This window comes from Carassius carassius, chromosome 10, assembly GCF_963082965.1.
Source record: "Carassius carassius chromosome 10, fCarCar2.1, whole genome shotgun sequence".
Lineage (NCBI taxonomy): Eukaryota > Metazoa > Chordata > Actinopteri > Cypriniformes > Cyprinidae > Carassius > Carassius carassius.
In genome coordinates this window covers 33,863,397-33,890,865 of record NC_081764.1, presented here as the reverse complement: position 1 = coordinate 33,890,865, position 27,469 = coordinate 33,863,397, and the positions used below count along the sequence as shown (strand labels likewise).

General features: G+C 34.8%; 1 protein-coding gene across 4 annotated transcripts in view; it reads right to left on the bottom strand.

The window, feature by feature from the left end:
- LOC132152204 (disks large-associated protein 4-like) overlaps positions 1-26,865 on the bottom strand; it is a 132,769-nt gene extending 105,904 nt beyond the window's left edge. For 3 of the 4 annotated variants that reach the window (XM_059560994.1, XM_059560995.1, XM_059560997.1), the window contains exon 1: positions 26,655-26,865. The gene's annotated coding sequence lies outside the window, so the exon portion shown is untranslated. The remainder of the gene's footprint in view (positions 1-26,654) is intronic. The other variant, XM_059560996.1, reaches the window with a different exon arrangement.
- Positions 26,866-27,469: the final 604 nt, after the last annotated feature.

Here is a 27,469-nt window from a genome sequence, read left to right as displayed (position 1 = left end):
CATTTGCAGAATCCACACCGTTAATCTAGACTAGATGTATTAGAGGTCACTGTTTAATCATTAAAAACACAATCACAGTGAGACACATCTGAACATGAACAAGACTTCACAGAAGACCTAATTTCTAGTATAGGAAAGAAAATTCACAAAACAGACGTTAGCTCAAGTCTCCTGCTTCTCAGATTTTATTTCTGGGAAAAACACCCCAAAAATCTCACATGCATCTGAGTTTCAGAAGAGATCTCAGCAACATCTTTAAAACTGGGCTCTAAATTTCCAAAAGTCTGCAAACTAAAGTCAGATATCTCAATATGAACTCAAATATTTCTCTGTGCTGCTATTCACATTCATTTGATAGCTCTATACTTTTAATGGATGGCAACGACTGATTTAAGAAAATACCATTTCAGTTTTGTTTTTTTTTGACAAAATTTTACATTTCTAAAATTTTAGACAAAATTACCAAAACGAACACATAAAATCTCTGAAGGATTCAAACAAAGAGTTTGAGAAACTTAATAGCAAGTAATCAAAATATCCTTCAGCACACTTTTTTCTGAATGTCACATTCAGCATATCACAATAGTGCACATGTCAATCAGACAGTCTCTTCTAAATCTGAATAATCTGTAATACAGTTTATGCAAAACATGATCTGTGCTTGGAGAAATATGTTTAATCTAGTTGACCTGCAACAGCAGCTGTTAGTACAGTAACAGTAAAGCAAAGCATAACTAAGTTGTTCTGTAAGTCTATAAAAAGATTAATGTCTGAGGAGATTTATTGAGCCTACAGGCAGGATTAAAGCAGGATTAAAGGGAAAAGCTGTTAAACCTGCCCCTTTAAGAGCCCTAGGAAACATCCCCTTAAACGTGTCTGAGCTGCGTCAGGAGATGACGGGAATCTGGACGTGTGTTTTTAACCACAATGACACCAATTGCAACCAATTCCCTGCATGACACTTCATATTTGATGTTTTCTTTGTTGAAATAACATATTTATTCTTAGTTTTTTCTTATCGATTTTTTCTGTGTAAATAGGGTTTAATCTTACATCTAATGTTGTTAAATTAATGTTTATTGCATTATTTCAGTATCATGTGTGTCAGCATGATGGTGTTTAGTGTTTTGTGTGAATGACACTGTGCACCTTCTATATATAAGTATTGCCCTTCTCAGCTCGTATAACATCTGTTTGTGGTGAGCTGTGGTTCATCATGTGACTTTCTCATTTCTCATTATGTAATAAAAGCTGCAAAGTAAAAAATGGCTTTAATTTAATATAATATAATGCAAAAAACATTGAGAATCATTTTCAGGTAAGCAGAAGTGAATGCATCCAAGTAACTTTCATTTCACAAATGAATAGAATCATATAGTTAGCACAGATTAGATGTTCTTTTATCATGTGAAACAGGGAATAATGTTGCAGTGTGACTCTAGTTTCTGAATCCATTGCCCACCTCAGAGACATTAATGAATTAACCTCCCAAATATGCTGCTCGGTCCTCAGAGAGCCAGAAGAGATTCGATCAAGTTAGGTCTATTTCTGCGGCATTACGGTGGTCTTTTATCGTTGACTTACAAGTGACAGTTCATTCAGTGGCCATCAGGGTCCTATTGAGCATCAGTCTTTCTTTCTCTCTTCGTCTCTCTCTCCCTTTCAGCCTGACTGCTCTTGTCTCTCTCTCTCTCTCTCTCTGTTGGAGTCTCTCTCTCTTTTTCAAGTGACAGCTGCGGCAACAACAATTAGGTCAAGCTCCACACTTGGGCCTATTTTAAGCTTCCTCGCTCACAAGACTACAAATGGTCCAATATCTGCGTCTGCATTCAAATCAAAGCAAAGTCAAAGGCTGATTCACAGCAAACATGAAGTCGGATTCGAAGACTACAATTTTGAATTCAGTGATATTTATACATGAAACATTTACTTAATAATAAAACCCTAGAGACATCAATTCAAATAAATATGCATAAAGATCACAATAAAATCAAAACCCAATTACTTTGTTAATGGATGTTCCTGGTCTTATTCAGGAACTTATACAATTCATCTGTTTTGGGTTGATGAGATTATTTAATGTTTTTACAAGAAGCCGCTTCTGCTCACAAATGCTGTATTTATTTGATAAAAAAATACAGTAAAATTGTGAAGTATTATTACAATTTTAAAATGTTTTCTATGGGAATATATTGTAAAATGTAATTTATTCTGATATGCTGATTTGCTGCTGATTATTATCAATGTTGAAAACAGCTGCGCTGCCTTGTAGATTTGTGGAAAGTGTGATACATTCGGTTTTTCAAGATACTTTAATGAATAAAAATGAAATCATTTGTAACAACGTATGAGTCTTTCCTGTCACTTTTGATAAATTTTATTCATCCTTGCTGAAAAAGGCATTGATTTCTTATTTCTTAAAATAAACATATAAAATAAATCACTGAACACAAACCTATGAATGGTTATGTACCGACATATATATATATATATATATATATATATATATATATATATATATATATATATATATATATTAGGGGTGTAACGGTACACAAAAATCCCGGTTCGGTACGTACCTCGGTTTTAAAGTCACGGTTCGGTTCATTTTTGGTACAGTAAGGGAAAGAAATGGAAACATTAAACTGCAGGTTGTTTATTACTATAAACTTTTTTTTACAATTGGTTTACACTTTTTTAAAATACTTTTTAATAAAATATATGTAAAATTAAAAAAGAATAAGAAATAAAATACTGCTGCAAAGTTCTCCACTAAATAAAATACTCTGTCTCAAACCAATATCATATAATAAAATATAATGAAAAATATAAATAAATAACTATGATTACAATGCAGCATTACCAATCCCAGCTTGTAGGCCTGCTCATATTTAAAAAATATATATAACTTTTCCAAAGTGTAAAGCATCAACAGTTTCAGTTTTTAGACGTGCTCAGATTTCGTTATAGCGTTGGACTGATCGGAATTAAGAGCAAAGGTTTTTTTAAATGCCGACGGGAGCTGTGTTTGAATTACACTAATTTTTTTCCTAGTTGTATTGATGTTCACACTCGCGTGATGCCTTTCGAAAACCTTAGGCCGGTGACACACTGGCATATTGCACCTGTCAAACATAGTCTATTTTATGGAAGCAGATTAGTCTCAAATATAATTCACGCAAAAAACACGATTCACACATGCGTAGACAATTTCTCATGCATGAAACCTAATTCACGTACACACAAAAAAAATTCACGTGCGTGAAAAAAAAAAAAATTCACAAAAAGCAATTCACAAGCGCAAAATAAAATTATATATTTATAAAATACATTTCACAAATGCAAAAAACTATTTGTAGATATACAACTGTGCACAAAAACCTTTGAATGTTTAAAATGTACGAGTGTCTGAATGTACGAATCGTCATTTACTACAAATCCACTCGGATTTGTGTGTGTCTGTTTTTGAGACTTTCCTGGCAGAGCTCTCTTCCCACGTGGGTCTGTCGTACTCTTTAGCCAATCAGATGCGAGCTTACCATTCAACCAATCATATTATAAGCCACTGAGTGCATTCAAGGAGCACGATTCTGCGCACCTTTAGCGCAATATGGATTAATTAGAACAAAAAATGTAATGGCGGTCTGTTTTTTTTTTTAATGGGATTTTTCCATGCAATAAAAAAACATGAACAGTAAACATTTCCTTTGTAATCGCTTTTATTTAAAAAAAAAAACTATAATTTATTAGTTTTCGATGGAAACGTAGAAGACAGATGCTGTCTTCAACGCACTGTTCTTCTTTTATGTACTGCAGGCTACTATGCGTGCCAACTCGTTTCATTCATTCCATAATATATATTATAAATATGCTTAACTGGCTGAAATCAGAGAAACTGTCAGGACATCTTATGATAAAGTTGTTAGTCAGGAGGAGAGGGGCCAAGAGAGAGTGAGGATTTGGAGGCAACAGAGACGACGAGAATAGAGAAAGAAGATGAGCAAATAAAAAATCTTGAGGAAATCTCTCTCTCGCTGCAGGCTGAGCGACTTCTGCGCTGCACTCGAAAAGTTCCAGATGCATCCTCTTTCATTTTATTTTATGTTTGAGCATATGATCTTTGCTACTTAATTATGTTGTGGATCGTGTGTAGGTTATTTATTGTCGAAAAGTTTCAGATTGATCCTCGTTTTTATTTATTTTATCTATTTCGGAGCTTATTCTCTTTGTGATGTGGATCGTTTGTAACTTCATTGCAATTTAATTCAATGTACTGTCGTTCTAATTTCCATAACCGTTATGTTATGCAGCGGTTCCCAAACTTTTTTTTCCTGTGCTCCCCCTTCTATGTCCCAACCGGGTTGGCGCACCCCCAATCCCCACTTAAAAAAAAAACGCAACAAAGCTGTCTTTTATCGCCATATTAAGAGTCATGAACAAAGAACATCAACAAAGTTTCAATATAATGCAACAAAGCACAAGCTTCCACTTTTAAGAGGACGAGTGACAGACACAGGCTCAGTAACAGAAAGCACGGTTATTTTCAGCCGTGTAAAAGAAACAATATGCTAGGCCTATTAAATGACCATGGAGCTAGCAGCAGCATCATCTCAACCCGCGGCCCGTCACCAATTCAAATGCGTCCCACCATGCTGAACACAATTAAATTTTTTTTTCAGTTTTACAATTATTATTTTTTACATTAATTTAAACATTTACTTAAGAAATATAAGCTATAGCCTAATGTTTTTTTTATGTTAAATTATTTTGTGTTTCATATATTATTTTCAGACATGAGCAGACCTACTCATAACATTAGTCATTTAACAAACACATACAAGCGCCCACTTTTGCAGAATTCAATCAACAGACATTAGTTCGGTAAAATTGAGCATCAGAATGGACAAATTTATTTTTAAGGGAGAAAAAAAAAGAAATGTGAAAAATGCCAGCGAATGAACACGTATAAGAAATAATAGTCGCAGTATCAGTAGTGAAGGAGAGTGCAGGATTTTCGGTTTGCCCCGCATTTTACTTGAAGAAGTTCAGGCAAATGGGAACACCATATTGTAACAACGTACAGTTGTTCTATTACCGTGAGCTAACTAGAGCTAAGCTAGACTGTTTATTTTAATCTAATGGCTAGCAGGGTGCTAGCATCTATACGGTGCGACTTACTTTCGCTAGCGGGCAGAGCGAGCATTCGCGTCCCATACAGCGCACGTGTATGAACTAGAGTCTGTTACTCTTTTAATTCGGAACTCAATATTCGAATTTACACGGGCAAGGCCATATCACAAGTCACTCCCCTACACATCTCTCTCCATGACGGTGACATGTGCTTTCCATAATTGATCAACATAGGCTACATTTGTGAATGCACATTTTCTGCAATGTCGCGTCAAGTCATGCTCCCGTGCGCGTCTTACAGACTGCATCTTAAGCCATATGTTAAACTTTCCGCGTCCGTGGGGAGACCGTTATGGACCGCTAGGTAGGCGTGACGTAATCATCGTCATGGGAGAGTGTGTGCAGAGGCTCTGAGAAGACTAATCACATTTTTTTTATGACCGCGCGGACAGGTGGGCGTGGTCAGTAGGCTTCAAAAGCACAATTGCACATGTGGAGGCAGTGTGAAGAAGCTCATTGCTACTCGAACCTGTGCAATCCGCTTGCACTTGGACTTGGACCATAGTGCGGCCCAGTGGAAAAAAAGGTTGAGAACGAGAATCACTATAACATATATAGTTACAAATTAAACAACGTTTCTAAATAGGCTATGTGATGTGTTGTTTATCTTGATCGAACTACATTGCTTAAACGTAGTGGTTAACAATGACTAGGCTACATGTTTTAAAATGTATTACTGTAAGAAAGTACACACTGACCTAACAGACATCAATTTATAAAACAAGATTATTCAGAGATTATAATTTCACAACTCTCAAAATGTTACTTTTGTCTTTACAGGTCTTTCTTTTTACTATCCTGATTGCAGTTTAATTTATAATGACTGTAACTGTCCTGTTACAACTGTATTTTTTTCTAACTAGTTTTCTAACTAGAAAAACTGTCTTGATTGAATGTGTAAACGATAAAATGTGTAAACTCAGACTTTTATGAAATAAACTAAACTCTTACCCGTGCTTCCCGTTCTTCATTCGCCATGCTGGATTACTGATGTAAAGGCTTAACTTCCGTTCTAATTAATCCATATTGCGCTAAAGGTGCGCAGAATCGTGCTCCTTGAATGCACTCAGTGGCTTATAATATGATTGGTTGAATGGTAAGCTCGCATCTGATTGGCTAAAGAGTACGACAGACCCACGTGGGAAGAGAGCTCTGCCAGGAAAGTCTCAAAAACACACACACACAAATCCGAGTGGATTCGTAGTAAATGACGATTCGTACATTCAGACACTCGTACATTTTAAGCATTCAAAAGTTTTTCGTGCACAGTTGTATATCTACAAATAGTTTTTTGCATTTGAGAAACGTATTTTATAAATATATCATTTTATTTTGCGCATGTGAATTGCTTTTTGTGAATATATTTTTTTTTCACGCACGTGAATTTTTTGTGTGTGTACGTGAATTAGGTTTCATGCATGAGAAATTGTCTACGCATGTGTGAATCGTGTTTTTTGCGTGAATTATATTTGAGACTAATCTGCTTCCATACTATTTTGCCGTCAATACTGTTGACGGTGTCCTTTATCAGTAGGCTTTATATTTATGCTCAACATGAAGTATAGATATTGTTGTCGTGAACACAAGATCCTGGTCTGTCGGTGGTCTCCCTCTATGTCACCTACAGCAGCAGCAGCGCGCCAGCGCCACGTCAGGCACGATTCTGGTGTGTAAAGACACAGAAAGCGAAGCAGCTGTCACTCAACTGACACGCAGCAGAAACGCCACGCTCACGCCACGCAGCCAGTGTGTCACCGGCCTTAGAATCAGCTGCAGGGCGGGATTTGCGCTGAACGCGAAGACTTCCGCTACTTAATATGTTCGTTTGGAAACACGAAAATGTACCTATGTTCCGCACACAAAATCTTGCATTCGGTCATTCGGTACACACTTGCACCGTAGCGAAAGCCCTGTACCGAAACGTCCCTATACGATTACACGCTCCGTTACACCCCTAATATATATATATATATATATATATATATATATATATATAAATATATATATATATATTAGGGGTGTCGCGATATACCGGTATTGGCGATAACCATGAGATTCAAAGCAACAATTATAGATATCGTGTTAAATTAGTGTGTGATGATATACCGGTATTAGCAATAACCGCAATATTTAAAATGAACAGTTCTCTTATGATAACACCACATGTAAATACTCCAGTGCCAGTACCTGGTTGAGCTCCCAGGTGGCAGTACTGTGCCTTAACGCTGACACTGTCACACAAGAAAGGAGACACAGCGCTCGCTGCTAGTGCTACTCAGAGGAGAGCCGTGTTCATCAGAGTAAGTTGCCATAATTTTACTGGTCATAGAATGGGAAACGTTATATTAACCTGTTAACAGCAGTTTTCTGTGTTCATATATTTGATTAAAGGGTGATTATTTTAATAACTAACGCGTTTTCTTTACTCGTCTAGTTTTTGTATTTGCAATCAATACGGCCTGTGCGTAGTCACACTTTTTTTCTTTGTTCAAATCTATTAACAGTTACACAATTAAAACTGATCTTTCTGCATTAAACTCTATAAAATGTTAAGTTGGTCGCAGTGCCATGCACTGAATGCCTCATCTGCGGTCATTCTTCAATTAGGTTCATTAGTTAACATTAGTTAATTACATTAGTTAACATATATAAAAAACATTAATAATAAACAATATTTCCACAGCATTTATTAATCTTAGTTCATGTTAATTTCAGCATTTACTAATGAATTATTAAAATCGCAAGTTGTGTTTGTAAACATGAATGCACTGTGAACTTACATGAACAATTACTCAATTTTTATTAACATTAACAAAGATGAATAAATTGTGTAATGTATTGTTCGTTGTTCATTCATGTTAATACATTATTGTTAATAAATGACATCTTATTGTAAAGTGTTACCATTAATATTTATTCATCATACTGTTGAACTTGACAGTATTTTCTCTCTTGTTATTTTATAGGAGCTGCAAAGAAGACAGAGAAAGCCAGAGTCTTGTGCCCTGCATTTATCAGTATCAATATTATGTCCGTTGGGTGAAAAAGAAAAACTCAATAAACAAAGTAAAAAAATCATTTGACTTATCTTTTCCCCTCCAAGGTTTCTATAGATATCATGATATATAGATATTGTGAATTCTTATGGCCACAATAACCGTGATATGAAAATATATATATATATATATACACACACACACATTGTTTTTTCTTCTTATTGGGAAAAATATTTCAGATGTGATTTCTGTTGATTTAACATGACATGAAACCGAATACAACAGATATTTTAAATCAATTGTGCCATATTTCTGAGCAAGACTGGATATTCAATTTGAAATAAACAAAAGCTGTTGTTCTGCAGGTTGTTTCTAGGGTTACAAATATAAGAAGAAAAATCATGAAAGCAAACATTTCCTGTGCTGATGAATCATTCACAAAAGACCAGAAACATGAATTAAGTCAATTTAGGTTTCATATTGATTTAAAAAACAGAAATCTCTTGACTGCAAAAATCAACACACTTCCCCCTCATCTCCAGTCTCTCTCTCTCTCTATCTCTCTCTCTCACACACACACACACACACACACACACTTATTCAGAAACATCCCACACCAGATGCTCTCAGACGGTCATTAAGAGTATTACACACGAGCGTGTGGCCCTGCAGGCAAACAGAAAGATCAAACTGGTGTTTGGTGTCCTGGCCCTGTTCCTCTCTCAAACACAGTTCACTCTGATTCACTCCACATGAATGAACCCACGCTTCACCCACTCACTTATTTACACTCATGGGATTTACTCATGCTTGTGTTTGTGTATGTGCATGAGATGGGTTAAACCATTAGTGTCATGTATGTACAGTCATCAATGGCTTAGTCTACATTAAAATGCATTAAGAAAATAACTAATTATATTTCATTAAAGTATTTTCCACATAAGTTGCACAAGTTGCATTAGGTCAAAACTGCATCGCAGAGAGATAAGTTGCATTGTTGTATAAGCCCCATTTTACATACTGCTAAAACCAAACATTATAAACACTATAACCATGTATTTTCATTTCTATCCTTCAACGTCAAATCCTTTAATAAGAACAGAGCAGGAATGAAAAATAAGTATAAAACGTACATAAATGATAATGGCACTATAAACAACATTTATAATAAAAGGCAAGCCTAAACAAATGTAATTAAAGAAAAAGTGAAACTTTTATTTATTTATATAATAAAAATAAACTTCTGTCATTCAATCTACATGGCTGACAGCTCTCATAATGCGTTAAAACATGCTGGAAATTTCACATGCTGGAAATTTCAAATGCTACATTATGATGTTGTTACTCATTTACATTTATTAAATTAGCAGACTAACGGATGAAGGAAAAACGCAAGCAATTTACCATGAACGAGCATATAAATTAGCAACTAAGGCTACGTTCACACTGCAGGGCTTAATGCTCAATTCCGATTTTTTGAAAAAATTAGATTTTTTTGCAAGGCCGTTCACATTTCCAATTAAATGCGACCTTTTGTGATCTCCTGTGTAAATGTGAAATGACCCAGAAGTGACCCGCATGCGCAGAAGAGTACTCAACGCTCAACGACGTCACTCGTTGTTTGCGGAAGTAGCTAACGTTAAACATGGATGTCAACAACAGTGCAGTCAACAGCGGAGCTCTTTTTGCAATATTAAAGTTATTTTCCCAACGGAGCCAGCACAATTACAATCTTCTCGTTTTAAGAAGAAAATTAAAAAGAAGGAGGAGAGCAAGGTTTTTGGCCATTGCGTTTTGTGGAGCAGTGTTTGCAACGTCGGTACAGAGAAACGTGTGGGTGCGGAATCGCAGCCAGGAGTGGTGGGATACTGATGTGAGTGGCTTCACTAATACATAATTCATCAGTTTATCTTCTCGTTCCCGCCTACTTCAACGCAGACGTATGACGTTTGTAGCGTATCAATGACGTACGGGTCGGATACATGTGGCCTGGCCGTTCAGACGGAGGTCGCATTTCAAAAGATCGGATACGTATCGGATTAAGGACCACATACCCAAGTGGCCTGGGTCACATTTGAAAAGATCGGATCTGTGTCGTTCAGACTGTCATGAAAAGATCAGATACAGGTCGCATAGGGACAAAAAAAATCGGAATTGGGTCATTTCAGCCTGCAGTGTGAACGTAGCCTAAATACCTTTTATAACAAAAAATACATATTTTTCATTTTATGCTTACACTGGAGCTACAATGGTCTTTTCAGAGAAATGTTCATGTTTGTTTGCTGGTGGGTTTAGTGTTTAACTGAACTGAACTGTCTTTTGGGTGATTGTAATAATAATAATATTAAAAATCATAAAATCATTATGAAATTTATGGGAAATTCTGCCATTAAATGGTTATGAGGACATATCATCTCCCAATCATGAACAAACCCAAAGGAAACAAATATTAACTTCATATGAATCTCTAAATATCAAGAGTCCAAAACAAAGCAAGCAGCTCTTTCTTATCTTTTCGAAGGAATCTTTTCATTTGTAATGTTGACATACTGCAGATATTCCATACAAATGCTGATGTGGAAGAAGAGAGGAAAACTAGTGCAGCTGTTGACCTGCTCAGATCGGACACACATGCGTGATGTTTGACCGTCGGATAATCATTACAGCAGCACACAGACATGAATACATTGACCCGTGAGCACCTGTGACGCTCAGAGATTACAGCTGTTCCAGACAAATGAAAATGGATTAATATACCTGATCGTTTCATAGACGGGTCATCAGAGGTAAACAGTAGGACTGTGAATCTTTGGGAAGGCAGTGATTCAATTCGATTCACGATTCATAGGTTTTCGATTCGATGCAAGAACGATTCTTGCCAGTTTAGAACGATTCAATTCGTTTCTATACTCACTTAAATTCGATTCGATTCGATTAAAACGATTCGATTCTGCATTCTTTAAGTGCATTCACAGGATTATTTAAATATTTCCCCTAAATTCTTTAAATGCTTAGTCAGGGGGCAAATTACAGTAGCCTTTCTGGTTAGAGAACCATAGGTTAGAAAAAAAAAACTAAAAACTTTTGTCCACTGTTAAATGCTAGTTTAATGATGTGACATGGCATACGTAAAAATGTATGTAAGCCAAGATTAAAAAAAAAAAAAGCTTTAAGAGTATTAGGTATCAGCTAACATTTTGTCACACCAGGGGCGTAGCCATCATTTCAGAAGTTACAGAAATGTCAAATACAATCATTTTATGTATGTAGCCTATGTATTATCATAATTATTATTATATTTATTTATTTACATATATATTTTTTACAAGGAATTCTCTTCTTTTTTATTACTTTTAATTAGCTGTAAGAAATCTAATACACTGCTGGACAATAATCAATAATTTGTAATCAATATTTTTTTCCTAATGGCAATTTTAGGATTGTTTTATACTGTATATTAGGCTACATTTAATTAGAAATTATTTTAATCTTCTGCACAGAATGAGGTAGAAAATATACTTTTTTAGTTTCTGTACTGTAATAAATGATATGTCAATTAGCACTGCATCATTCATAAATTTTATTTATTGTGTTTTTTTCTTAACGTTTCATCAGTTCATTCTGTTTTTATTCAATTTAGCTGCAGATAAAGGCTGGCACGTCTATGAGAGCGAAATCACTTCTCTTTCAGTGTGAAAACATCTTCATCTCATTTTCACAAAATAAAACGCTATAGTAGCCATTTAACTTTTCCTCTCCATCAGCGAATGATGATTCTGAGAGAAATGTGCCCGATGTCTGTTTGCTAAAGCTACAAACGTTACTTTCATGCATCTGATTATCAGATAAACCTCGCTCTCTTATTTCAAGGTCATCATTAATGCTGTGGTTATTTTAACAGTTTCCTTCGTACATTCGGTTCATCAGCATTGTTAAAACCCATTTATCATTCAATGGATCTGTGCGTATGATTTAGACACTTAAGTTACATTTCTGCTCCATCCATGCAATAAATAAAGCATTCTACTGCTCAGGAAACACCGTCGGTAAGAAGCACAGAGCCATTGACTAACTACAGAAAAGTAAAGCTACTTCACTTTAGTATTACTGGCCATGAGTCCTATAGATCACACGTCAGCTGCGTCAGAGACGAACGGAGCGTGAGCACAATCCTGTGACAGTCTCGAGTGGTAAACAGTGGAGAATGTGAAGGAGAGATGCGATGCACAAACACTGTTCAAGGTCTCCATTAATCCCTGCTTGTAGCAATTTAATGTGTATGTATTTTGATAGCATTGAATCGCTATAGAAATCTCGTTTCTTAGCGTTTTGAATCGATTACGGTCCGAGATTGACGATTCACGATTCAAAAATCATGTTTCAAGGTCGATGCATTTGAATCGTCGGGGTTTGTAATCGATGCATGGAGAAAACGAGTGAATCGTTACACCCTTAGTAAACAGCTCTCAGGAAACACTCACACACAGTCACACACATGACTGCATTAAACATCAACAAACAAATCTCACTTTTCTTGTCAATATTAATGCTTTTGCTTAATAAGCTTCATTCAGCTCAAATCAAATCACTTTTGAATCAACGGCTGGAAAGAAACACTCTATATTAACTCTATTCATGATGGCACCTGAACTTCCGAACTAGCAGCTCATTTCTCCCACTGGGCTTTTCCTTAACCTTGAGAAGCTAATGGAGACACAGATTGTCTTTAATAAGTCCACAAAATAAGGACACAAACACACACAGACTGTAATAAATGAACGTACCATGTGAGCATGAATACATTACAACACACAACAGATACACATACCAAAAGAGAGCAGAACAAACAAACTGCACATAAATTATTCAACGTCCATGGGGGAAATTTAGAACATCTGAAAATAACAACATTCTTAATTTAGTGACATAGTTACAATATGACAAGCCATAAAAATTTGATGAAAGTCAAAATGTGGGAAATAAAGTGTTAGCATTGTGAGATTAAAGTCAGATTGTTTTCTTCCTCAATATTTATCAACTTTAATCTTGTATTGCTGAGAATTGTTCTATTGCTTAAACTTTGTTCTGTTAATTTTGACTTCATTCTCAAAACATAAAAAAATGTATCTCACAATTCTGCGACTTTATTCTCATGATTTTGACTATTCTAAAAATATTTCGACTTTATTCTAACAATGCTTTGACTTTATTCCTGACTTTATTTGCAAAATAAACTGTTTTGTCATAATCTTATTTATTTATTTGCTGAATTATGCTGTCATGTAATTCAGTAAGGATAAATATATATTTTTAAGATATTAGTACTTTTAAATCACAATGGATGCATTCAATTTATGAGTATTGACAGTAAAGACAGTAAAGACAATTATAGCGTTCTATCTATTTCAAATAAATGCTGTTCTTTTGAACTTTCTATACATCAATAAATCCTGAAAAATAAAATGCATCACATTTTTAACACATTTTCTACATTGGAATATTTAGCTTTGCATCACAGAAATAATGACATTTAAAATATATTGCAATATTAATAAACAAATATTTGATATTGAAAATAGTATTAATATTTTTAATTTATTATATTAAAAATATTTCACAATATAATTGTTTTCACTGTATTTTACATCAAATAAATGCAGCCTTGGTGAGCTGAAGAGAAAAAAAAATAATCCTCTGCTCCACTTTGAACATACTAGTGTTTCACTCAGGTCTTTAAAGTGAGATACCTGCTGTGCTGCACAGCTTGATTAGAAACCTTGAACAGCATTTCATATTCATCTCTTATCAAAAAAAAACAACAGTGTGTCAAGGTCAGAGTCCAAGCGCATAGTTGGCAAACATCACCAATTAAATAAATTACCAAGGGAAAAAGATAAGGTTATTTTATCATATGCTTTTCCATCCAAAGTGACATAAATGCCAGTATATTTTGATTTTAATTCATGGATTACTCTGGTAAAGGCATCCCAAACCATTTCAAACAATTAGATGTTTGGTTCTGCTGTAGATTTGTGCATGAAAATCAACTAGCCATGTATTTTCTGGTGAGTAATTTTGTTTCGAATACCCCCATAATTGTAATTGACAGTACACAGATTTAATTTGTGCTTGAGAATCACGAGTAGCCTTGATGTAGCAGCGCATGTGAAAAAAGCCAAAGCCGTCCAATTGAAGATGTCCCCAATCTCTGCGTAATTGGCCTGATTTGTCAAGTCGCACGGCGAGAGAAGTGAATGGAAGTCATCAAACTTTAATGTACTGCTTTTAATATGCTCCCAAAGGAGGGCCGAGCCTCTCAGGAATTAGACTCTGTGTCCTAGACTCGCCAGCGCACAGAGCGGCTCGAACCAGATGATTTTAAAGTGCAGCATGCGCTTAGTCAATTACAAGTGAAACGACTCCCAGTACGGAGGCCTGCAGGGTTCAACAGAGACACGACCTGAAGTAAACAAAATGGAGAAGATGCAAATCAATGGAGCAGCAGTTCGCAGACACTTGAAAGGGCTCATTTCATGAGAAATCAAACCTTCAAAAGAGAAATCAAAAGAGTTGACACACTGTAACTTTCAAAACTTCCCGTCTAAAAGCACAAAAACAGCTAATAAAACATTAACAGCTAACTAAATAAAATAAAAACAGTCGTCTAGTGAACAACTCAGTCTCTTTCAGACATATTTGACTCACAGTGAGTCATGAATGATCGTCCGATTTCATAATAAGCAGCACAGTTATATTAGTGATATTTCATTTGTGAACGACTCATTCATTTGAGTCAGAGCTTTGCAATGAATCAACTGAACTGATTAAACAAGACAAGACTGAATGTCCCAATAAAAACACTTACATAGACATGTATATCCTCTTTCTACTCACTTTTCATCTGTTCATCTATCTCATGCTCTTGTATAACCAAAGCCTGGCTGTTCTGACCTCTCTATCTCTGCCTTCTGTTGTCTGTTTCTTTCATTATGTTCATTTCTCTCTCCATCCATCCATGCATGACAACTGAAGAGCAAGCAGCTACAGAAATCATGCAAAATTTACTATTTATATTGACAGCGATGTGCTGGTAGAAGGCAGAATCTGCGATTGATTTATTAGAGCCACGAGCACCGCAGAAGCCATCACCAATGTGAAGGTCTACCGATGCATCAGTTCACACACACATACAGAAACAAACACACTGAAAAGCCCACCTTGAGATTGAATGCTCATTAAAACGGCACAGGTTCTCACATAAAAACTAATCACATTTGAATATAAAAAGATGATATGTGTGCATGGAAAAGAAAAACCTCTTTGGGAAGAAACTGATCATTTTGAATACCGTTGATTTATATCTGTTCATTTGCATTATAATTGAGTAATGTCATGTCTTGCTTTTGATTAGGCATTGTACATCTGGCCAAAAGCGTAGCTTCTGCATAATTAAATAAGAATAAAATAAACAAAGCCAATGTGCAAACATAAATAAGCCAATCAGCTGATTGTGTCTTGCTAATGTTGTGTTTCTGATGGTTCACAGGTGGCGTACAGCTCCATCGTTAAGCGTAAAAGTTAAAGGAGAAACAAAGAGCATTAGAATGAAATGAAAAGGATTAGGGAGACAGACAATTAGCACAGAAAAATGAGAAAAGATGTTCCCTGTGAACCAGGAACAACTCTGAACAAAGACATTCAGTGTGTTTCTTTTGGATTGCAGTGAAAGGAGATTAAAAGTGATTCAATAAAGAGGCAATTTAATTCAATTAAAGTGACATAAGTGTCAAGAGTGACCCTGTTTACTTACTTAATAAAATGTTCCTGATCTAAATGAACACGATTCATCAGTACACATTGTTCATAAAGTTCATAAAGAACCTGAAACAAACCAATCAATCCACCGATGGCAGTGAGTATTACCCAATCAGGGGCAGAATAGGACGAGTCTTCACAGAATGCCGGTGGGATGATCTGCATGAGATGCTGCACTGAAGACAACTCCGAAAATACGGGACAAACCCCGTCTCGTATTGATTCAAAACGGGATGCGCTATTTTATTCTCAAATATGGGACGATTCCGTATTTTAAGGGACGGGTGGCAACCCTATGAGAAATGCATCACATAATGGAGGTGAAATGGTGAACACTGTTGCATGTTAACCAGGTATGGTTCATGTGGCTCAATCCATTCTGTAGTCAGTTGGGACATTTATGTTTGTCATGTTGTTTTTCCAAGTACAAATGAGATGATCTTATGGATGAAGCATTTGTTCAGAGCTTCTTCAGCTAGTTTGAAAGTGTTTTCTCTGTAGCTCAGATGTGAGCCGTGGTCACGGTCAAACCGATAAAAATACACCTCCATCTCTCTCATTCTGTTTTCCTCGTCACGTCTTGTGTCTCCTCGGTTTCATACTGTGTCTTTCTTGCTTGAGGGCGGCAAGCTTCTGAAAGATTCATTTGTAGCTCCAGGGCTCGTGGCACCTTCATTGCTTTTAGCCAACAATTTTTTACAAAGGGAAGATTTTCCCTTGAAAAGTTCATGTTAGTGAACACACTAAAACTTTAACACGGGAAAACATGAATATGCCTGTCAAGCTGTGGAGATGCCATACACCATGTACATTTATAGTAAATTTTATAGTAAATTATATTTTCTATGGTTCAGGGAATCGCTAACTCTAAAAAAAATATATATATATATTTTGAAGAAAGTTGGGGTTCAAACAGGTGTCTCGATATACCAGTATTGACGATAATCATGATATTTAAATAATGAAATATCGTTATCATGGTAATTAGGGGTGTGGCAATATACAGATTATGGAGCATTAAATAAGTTTAGTGCATTTTCATGTAGTGAAAAATCTTATATTGTTCAAACAATATTGGACCCCACTGACTCTCATTGTATGAAAAACACATACTCCAAACAATTAAGACCTACAGTTAAGATATGTATTTGAATTGCATATAAAATTTACATTCATTTGAATTACACAGCTTTAACTAAATTTATGAAGTAATTAAACATTATCAAACTTAATGTGATGCATGCAGTATTTGTCAGTCATACTTAAATGAAACTAGGGAGTCAACAATACCATTTTTTCTGAACCGATCCGATCCGATCCGATACTGAAAATTCTGAGTATCTGCCCAGTTATTGAAGTTTATTAGCCTTTTTTATTTTGAGTGCAGAGACATTATTATAAATATTTTATTTTGGGTTCTGCAGAAGAAAGAATGTAAATGAGTGAATAATTGTCATTGTTTTGTGAACTATGTTATGAATATACACACACACACACACACACTGAGAGAGAGAGAGAGAGAGTTAGAGAGAGTTGTGGTTTCCCAATTCACTCTCAGGATGCATTTTTGATAATATCACTCCATCTGAAAAGGTACAGAATAAATAGCACTTATTAAGATTAGGCACAGGAGAGCAGGATGTTTGACTCCGCCAATTTGGTGTTCAGTTTAATTAAATGCCTGAAGTAGTCAGGCTGCATCCCAATTAGCATGCCATTATAATATGTGCAACCAGGATTAGAGCATCTCAAATAACACTACACTGAAAACAGTACGCCAAACATGTCCAGATGGCACAAAAATTTAGCGGATTACTGAATTATACATCCATGCATGCTTTTTGAGCTAATATTACCCAGTTTTATTGTGATTTGAAGGAAATATGTGACAGGAAATGTGATGCCAAATGTTGCCAGAGCCGTTTTAAAAAGTGAACAAAAGTGAAATAGAAATTCATTTTTAAGTAAAGATCTAACACTTACATGCAAACACAGTATGCAGCAAGGCACAATTTTCAAACATGGCAGTATTTCCAAATACAGACGGACTGTTAGTAGTATGTTCTTGCTCAGAGTACATTATTTAAGGCTAGGGATGTACATGGATATTGATGCAGTTCAAGGTAATTTAACAAAGCAGTTTGGTTTTTAATTAAACACTCACATCCACAAATTCCAAACTAATTTTCCAAAGTCATTTCCAGGATACTACTTTCTAAAACCAGAATTCATTAAACAGTATTCTTCTGCACAATAACAACAAATATCTACGGAAGCTTGTTTCCCACCATGGGATAAAAAATACAAATAAAAGTAAGTAATTGTACATTTTTTTATATATAAGTTGTTCCTTGCAATTCTGATATATTTTAGTATCACTGAGATACTCCTATAACTTTTTGTAATACTTTGAATTATTTATTTATTTATTTTCATTTTAATTTCACTTAAAGTTTTAGAAATTGCGTGATTCTTAACATAATTGTTTTATATGGAAGTTTATGTTCATTTTTAGTTTTAGAATAGTATTTTAGAATTTATTCGTTGTTTGTTTATTATATTCAAATTTTTATATGGCTTTAGTTATTAATAATAATAATAATAATAATAATAATAATAATAATAATAATGTAAAGTAATACATGTGACGTAAACGTAAACTGAAGTCTGGGTTTATCTCTCACAATTCTTATTAATTGTTAAATTTTCAGAATTGCGAGAAAAAAGTCTGAACATGACGCAGATAAGACTCAAAAGGATCTTCATATAAAAATATTTATTTTAATTGAAATATTAATACTGCAGAGTTTTTGTGATGAATGGTCTAATTGAAATGAAAGGTACAGTAAGCAATTTCTGAGAAACGCTGTTGATATTTGAAATCACCCATACCCAAAAGACTCACATCTTGATAGCTCCGCCTCCAAATTCACAAACATACAATGCAACACAGGCTGTAACACTGTGATGACTTCAAAACGCTGATCTGCTGCTTTAAGCCACCTGATACAGCAACATTAGCTCATCCAATGGCATGAGTTTGGGGGCGTGACTATCTGTTTGTCCAACCAATGAAAGATGTTTGGGAAACCTGTTTAATAACAGTCATTAGTATTGCAATTACATTTGGCATTTATGACACAATTCACCTGTAAATACTTTAATGAAATAAGAAAACATGATCATGTTTGCAAGAAATGAATTTTTATAAATATATATATTTTCTGCATTATGACATTATTTTCATAGCATTTTGCATTATGATAGCATTTTCATAGCATTATTTAAAATGCCGTCCTTTTGAGCTTTCTGTCCATTAAAGAATCCTGAAATATAAAACGAATCGCAGTTTCAACAAAATTATTCTGCACCACAACTGTTTTCAACATCAGAAATGTTTCTTGAGCAGTAAATCATCATATTAGAATGATTTCTGAAGATCATGTGACACTTAAGACTGGAGGAATGATGCTGAAAATTCACAGGAATAAATAGCATTTTACAGTATTTTCACACAGAAAACTTATTTCATATTGTAATAATATTTCATAACATTACAGTCTACTGTATTCTTGATAAAATACAGACAGACTTGGTGAGCAGAAGAGACTGTAAAAAAACTAAACAAAGAAAGACCTTAAACTCTTGAACAGTATATACAGTACGCATCATATATACATAAATGTAAATGCTCATTTTTTGAGTGATTATGCAGAGCAGGATGAAGATTACCAAACGGATATCTGAACAGCGGATGGGATTTAGGTGCATTTTGTGGACTTTATAGTCCATTAAATAACTTGATTATGAATTAACAGTATTATATAGGTCTATGTTTCTGATCACAAACCATGCAGCAGCTGCAGCAGATGCGATAAGAACAACTTCACTGTAAAACAACAGCTGAGCTACTGAGCGAATCTGAGCTCTACCAAAGCATCAAGCATCAGAAACACAGCCGAATCAACTTTTGAAGCTTGCAACTAAATTATGTATTTACCAAACCAAGCCTCTCTCTCCCTCTACCTTCTTCAAAAGTGTGATTTTTCATTCAGTGCTAATTTGAGAAAGACAAACAGCTCGGGGCTTTCAGGACAGCCTGCTTGACATTTTCACAGCTTAAATTATTCACACTTTTGACAATACAGCCGACAGCCCAAAAGGGTACCGCAGCTAAATGAATAGAGCGTGCTATTTTCTCTTTTCTTTCTTTTTTCAGTTTCTTTTCTCTTTTCCTGCTCATATGCTTCCTTCTGTCTATCAAGTATATATTCCTGCTTGAAATACGGGCTGTATAGAAAGGTCAGAATCACCGTATTTCACCATGTGTCACTACAGTATGTACTTTGAGTACTTTGCCTTTGAGCGAGGAGGCACTATATAACAGGACATGAGCTGTGATTTCTGAGCTATAAAGCCAACAGGAAACAGCCCATTACTTCCATAATGTGATGCATTTGAAGATGCATGATGCAAAAGCAGTGAGTAAATAGTTATGAATAACATTATTTTGGGGCTAAGTGACATCAGTCAAAAAACAGAGTTATTTCAGAACTGGCACAATTTCCCTGTGATAAAAGATTATGGGAACAATCTTTTTTCTTTGAATAATGTGCAATATGGAAGATGGTTTCCACCACATGATGATTAATAAATATTTAAATATGCATAGGTAAAATAAACAGAGGTAATTTTGACTTCACAATTCTGAGATTTTTTTTCTAGCAATTCTAAGTTTATATATACCAATTGTGACATTTATTCTTATAATTGCGAGTTTTTGGCTCTTATTTGCAAATTATAAATTCATAACTGGAGAGTTTACAGTATATCTCAGAATTGTTAGATATAAAATTCGCAAATTAACTTTTATTTCAGTACATTTTACAATGACAAGACAAATTCAGGATAGCAAGAAAAAGTCAGAATTGTAAGATGAAAAAAGTCACATTTTTTTTTATCTCAACTCATCTCAATACATAGATGTATATGTAATAGTAAGGAAAAAAGTCAGAATTCCGAGATAAAATTTGCTATTACTTTTTATTTCAGTATATCTCACAATTCTGACTTTTCATATCTCAATTTCAAGTGATAAACTCATAATTGTACGTTTATAGTATATCTCCCAATTCTAACATTTTTCTCAGAATTGTGAGAAAAATTTGCAATTGCCTTTTAATTCAGTACATTTCGCAATTCTGACCTTTTTCTTAGTATTGCGAGTTTATATCTCACATATTCAAGTTATAAACTATTAATTGCAGGTTCATAGTAAAACTCTCAATTCTGATTTCTGAATTCTGAGATAGCTCAGAAATGCAAGAAAAAAAGTCCAAATTGTAATATAAAAGTTTGCAATTGCCTTTTTAATTACCATTTAAATTTTTTTTATCCCACAGCAGAAACAGGCTTCCATAGGAGTCTGACCAGAAAAGTGTATTAAGAAAATAAACTGGTTCAGTTTGATTTCATGTTGACTTTAAGCAAATTTCACCATGGTGAAGCATCTTTTAGTGCTATTGTTCTTCACGCTCTCACGCTCTCTCTCTCACAGTGCAGTGGGGGTTCGAGAGGAAGATTGTGTCATAAAGAGAACAGAACACAGAGTTTCTACTCATTTTTTGCATCTCTTTTTCCTCCCGATTGATGCAACACATGGAAATCATGCAGCCGATCTCCAGAACCAAACACTCATCCATTTCTGCAGATATTCAATACAAGGAAGTGCATGAATAATGTAGAGGCCAGCGACGCTGTGCTTTATCAGCAGGCCGCTTCTGCCCATATAGTGTTATAGTCCCAAAGACACGTCCTTCACTCTCTTTCATGGCCAATTAGACCTATTTGTCCTCCCGTATGTAGGTTAGAACCATCAGAGCTGTGATTTGTTTTATATAAAAATCACTGCTGGGATTTAGAAGGTCATTTGAAATCTGAAATAGCTTGAGGACAGCATTTTCTCTGGGGTTTGAGTGACACATCAGAGAGCACAGTGACATTTAGGAATTAATGTAGTGAAAGTCTTCTCCGCTGATGGATTTAATGACGTGACTCTTGAAAACAAAAACACAAAGCTGCTTTACTGACGTCTCTGAGCTCCTCACTGCCTAATGCCTACAGAGACAGCTGCCCACTGAAACAACAGCTTTCATCCAATTCTATTATTTCCAATCACATTATTTGAAAGTAATGTACTGTATGTACATGTATGTAATATATATTATATTAGATATTATATATATATAAATTATATTAGATATTATTTATTTATATATTATTTATAGATGAATACTATTAGTAGTAGTAATGATATGATAAGTAATATGTACTAAGATTTTTTTAAAGAAGTTAATACTTTAATTCAGCAAGAATGCATTAAATTACTTAAAAGTGTCAGTAAAGATAATTTATAAAGTTATTATAACATATTTCAATTTCAGATAAAAACATGCTGTTCTTTTGAACTTTGTACTTTTAAAGAATCCTGAAATATAAATTTCAGCACAACAGTTTTCAACATTATTAATAATCAGAAATGTTTCATATTAGCATGATTTCTGAAGATCATGTGACACTGAAGACTGGAGGAATGATGCTGATGATATTTAAAAATATATTTACATAGAAAATGGTTAATTCAAATTGCAATAATATTTCACAATTTTACAGTTTTTACTGTATTTTTTATTAAATAAATGAAGCCGTGGTGAACAGAAGAGTTTTCTTTCAAAAACTTATTGACCCCATATTAAACATTGTAGTATTTTAATGCATGCATACTTAAAATTATTCTATGCATTTATAATAATCCTGAATTAAGCTTTTCCACTGAATGCATTACAAACATACTTTGTTTTAATCATAAACAACACTGCAGCAATATATATATATATATATATATATATATATATATATATAGAAATATAACTTATTTTGCCATTCTAAAGAAGCTCATGCAAAAGTCAGTTTATTTGTGTACCAAATGATTTACCCAAAACCATGTTTATCATTGCTAAAGTGAAGCTCATCGCTGATTGGTGAACATTCTTTAGTGACGTGCAGCTTTGACTCTTAAGCTATCATGCCACAAGACATCAATTGCCTCCAGTTCAGCTTCTCTCTTTTCTTTTTTAGCACAAGAGCATATTGAGGTCACTAAAGCAGTTAGGTGGGGCTTATTCAGGCCAATAAAAAAGCCTCCACACACACACATTTACTGAAATAGTGCTGCTAGAATGAATGTTAATTTGGTGGCATAAAGACACAGCTGGTACTGCGAGACGTGAACATTGTGTCACATTCAGCAGCGAGCGCACACAGAGAGAGCTCTCAGCCTGAGCCCTGTTTAAATATGAGTTAGCGCTATTGAAAAGGCTATTGATCTGCCAATGATTAGCAGTCCATTCATGGCCTTTGCTGTGGCTGTTGGCCCTCGCTTCCTTATTGACTCGCCATGATGGACTGACTTCGGCCCATTCAAGAGAAACCCGTTCACAGTGGGAGACTGAGATAAGACTGAAACTTCACTGCTGTTTGAGGGCTATCGGTTGATAAGATTGTTTGGAGGTTTCTAAAGAAAGCAAGAGTCAATCACTAATATAAATGTAAAACTTGGAGTCCACAGTAGATTGAGGATATACTTTAAGACAAAGTTGTACTGTGTTTAGATCATGCAACAGATATTGTGCACTAAAGTGAATACACTAATGCATTTCTACATTTATTTGATCTGGATTGTTTCAAAACATGGCAATGTGCCTACATAGGCAACATTATTATTTAAAAGATACCATTAACATGTTTCAGCATTAGTTAATGCATTAGGTATAATGAACTAAAGATAAACAACATTTTTGCATTATTTATTAAACTAGTCTAATGTTATGCATTATTATTAAATGTTAATTCAAGTTTGTTCAGAATAAATTCTAAATAAATGTTAATTTAGTACATTAAGTAAGATAGTCTCGGGCAATCTTTTACTTTATTAAAACTTTATTTTACTTTTTATTTGTCCAGTGATGTTTAATAAAAGAAGAGTTTGTTTATTTGAACATTTTACAACCTGGATATTTTAGAAAAAATGATTAATTAATTAACACAGATTAAACAAGATTAATAATTGTTGTAAAATAATTGTTCATTATTTAATGTTAATTGCTGAATTGCTGAATGTTAACACATTGAATCTTATTGTAAAGTATTATGGTTATAACACTTCAGATTAGGGAACACGTATTCATCATTAACAAAGATTGTGTCCTAATAAACTCCAAGTTTGCTGCTTATTATTAGTAAGTGAGTTAGTTAAGTAAGTTTAGTTATGGGGTTGATTAAGGGATCAAATACATGGTCATGCAAAATAAGGCATTTATACATGCTTTATAAGTACTAAGAAAACGCAAATATGCTAGTAATATGCATGCTAATAAGCAACTAGTTAATAGTGAGAACTGGTCCTTAAAATAAAGTGTTACTAGAATTATCGTGATCATACATGCCATTCCCCCCAGACACATCCTGGCTAGGATTTCTTTATTGGCTAAAGTATCCAGGTTTTGGCTTTATTTTTTAGTTTTCATTCTTGCTTAAGGTAATGATCGAAAATAGTTTGACCAATAACATACATGCATTGTACATAATCGACCAGTGGTGGCACGTGAGAAGGTGGGATCTATAGAGAACCAAATCTAATGCAGCACTGAATGCATCTTTTACAGAGAAGGCAAACACAGAATGCATTTTAATATAATTATTGTACATATATAAATAAGATTATTTCAATTAATTGAAACAGACTATATTACTTAATATTTGTGTGTACAGTTTTTAGAGTGTTGCACCATTATCTTCATAACTTCATATCATCATAACTCTGTTAAAATCAATTGTGCATCCAGTTTCCTGTTTGCTTCATGTGAGATACTATGTATGACACACATTTGTGCTCCAAATCTGTCACATAAGATCCTCCATTTCAGTAAGGATGCATGCAGATGATAGACAAAAATGCAGTGCACTAGGTTGTAGAAAAGAGCTTTTGTCGGTGGAGTTAAAAAAGTAAAAATAAAAACAAAGAGATAATATTAAGAAACACGGATCAGACAATGTGAAGAAAGTTTGTAGACTGACAATGCACTTCATTGTGCTCTACAATATGTCTTGTATTCTGTGTATATTGTGTGTTGTCTAAACTTTTGTATTATTGTCTTTTTTCACTGCTTATATGTGATACACAAAATGACCTTTCTATTTATTGTTGTCAACATTAATACTGAATCAGTGCCAGAACCTGCAGAGAAACATAACTTCATTCTCCCATATCTGGGCTGAATAACAATAAAATGAACATGAACGTGCATGTATTTGCAAGTGTCCCTGCAAAAGAACCTAACTTTTAATAGCTAATAATATAATATAGTTCCAATATTACTCAGATTAAAACACTAGTATTACTAAAAAAAGCATAAGATGAGGAATTAAGCAACAATCATACGCAGTGCAGTATAAAGCCAAGATACCTAGGTCTTCTGTGAGCATCAGCCTGTTATAGAGAGCACTACAGAAGACACGCACTGCACTAGATAAAAACTCAACAAATGAGAGCTAACACAACAATCTGAGCAGATCTGATGTATTTCTGAAGATGTTAAAACTTGTTGTGCAACACAGTGTTCATTTATAAAACTTGACAAACTTTCAAGTCATGCATAGACAAAAAATAAATAAAAATAAGTATTTTGCTTTAACAAATTCAGTTTTTTCCAAAAGGCAGACATTAGCAAGTAGTTGCTGAAAAACAGGCCAAATAATGCTTATATGAACCTCCTGCGATGGCTAAACAACACTTCTGACAATATCACACTCTATTTTTGCACCCTATTCATAGGAAGCGACACGTCAGTGTTAAAACTGCACATATTTGTATTCACACAGTGCTTTTTAGCAATGCAGACATTTTATTCTGGTTTCTACTGAAATTGTTCTTGACCTCATTATGGAAATGTTCCAGCTAGAGGTCAGGAGAGCATCTGAAACCACCTTTCAGCCTCAAACCGGCTTTACAATCAACATCCGTGACTCTCCAGCAGATACACAATATGAATTAATGTGGCTAGCATTCTTAAACAGTCATTTTCGTTATTTAATAAAACCCAAGTCTACCGCACACTAGAAAGTCATTCAAAACTAGAGCATAACCAACAATTATCACTTTTATAAACGCAGTTTTGACGACTCTGGGCCTGTGTTTAAACCTGGGTATATATAAGATAAGACTGACAGACAGTGGCCATTTAGGAACTAATTTCCCTTCAATAAGTGCTTATTAGCTAAAATGCATCAACTACATGACTAATAACCTCATGGCTGTGTTTCAAAACCCATTGAGCGTTTCGACTCAAAACAGACCTATGATTCCCAAAAACGCCTTCTATGTAGTCAGCTCACTAGGTTTTGAGGCACAGCCCAAGCCCTCACACTGTATTCCAGCTCATCAGACAGAAACACATAGGCACACTTATAAAACAACAGCAAAACACAGATACTGACACACATCTTAAATCAAAATGCACGCATAGCCTGACAGACTCATGTTATCGTCAGCATCTGATCTGAGACTAGAAGGTTCAGCAGATCGAGGAGTTTTACCTCAGATGGTTTCCGTCGCTCTTGAGAAACATTAAACTTGCCAACGCCGCTCTTCGCCTCAGTGTGAGCTCAGGTCTGTGTGAGATCAGCAGCACAGGAAACACGCCGCATTTCTCCTGAAAATCACTTTATCCCCGGCGAGCGCGAAAACAAGCCACTCTGAGCTCCATCACTGCGAGATTCATCCGCGTGGAAAGCAACACAAACACTGAGAGGGAGAGGTGCGCGCGCGCGCGCGTGTGTGTGTGAGTGTGTGAGAGAGAGAGAGAGAGAGAGAGAGAGAGGGAGAGAGCGCGCGCGATCGAGATCAGCACCACGGACAGCGACCCCATTCATTCAGTTCAGACGTTTAGCAAATAAATAAAACATGAGTAATAAAATCGGTAACACTTTACAATAAGTACATTTATTTACAATAAGTGAACAAACAATGAACAATACATTTATTAATCTTTGTTAATGTTAGTTAATAAGTCATTCATTGTTAGTTCATGTTAATTCACATTGCTTTAACTAATGTTAACAGGTATAACTTTTGATTTTAATAATGCATTAGTAAATGTTGAAATTAACATGAACTAAGATTAATAAATGCTGTAGAAGTATTGTTCATGCTTAGTTCACGTTAACGTAAGTAGTTAAGCAACGTTAACCAATGATCTTTATTGTAAAGTGTTACCAAAAAAATCTACTTTTTTATCTTTATTCTTTTTTCATCTTCAAAAGCTTGCTAATAATATACTTTTTAATGGCATATTTGTCTCAAAAAGTTAAATGTGTTGTCGTCTTAAAATTTTCGCTCTTCAGTGGAATGC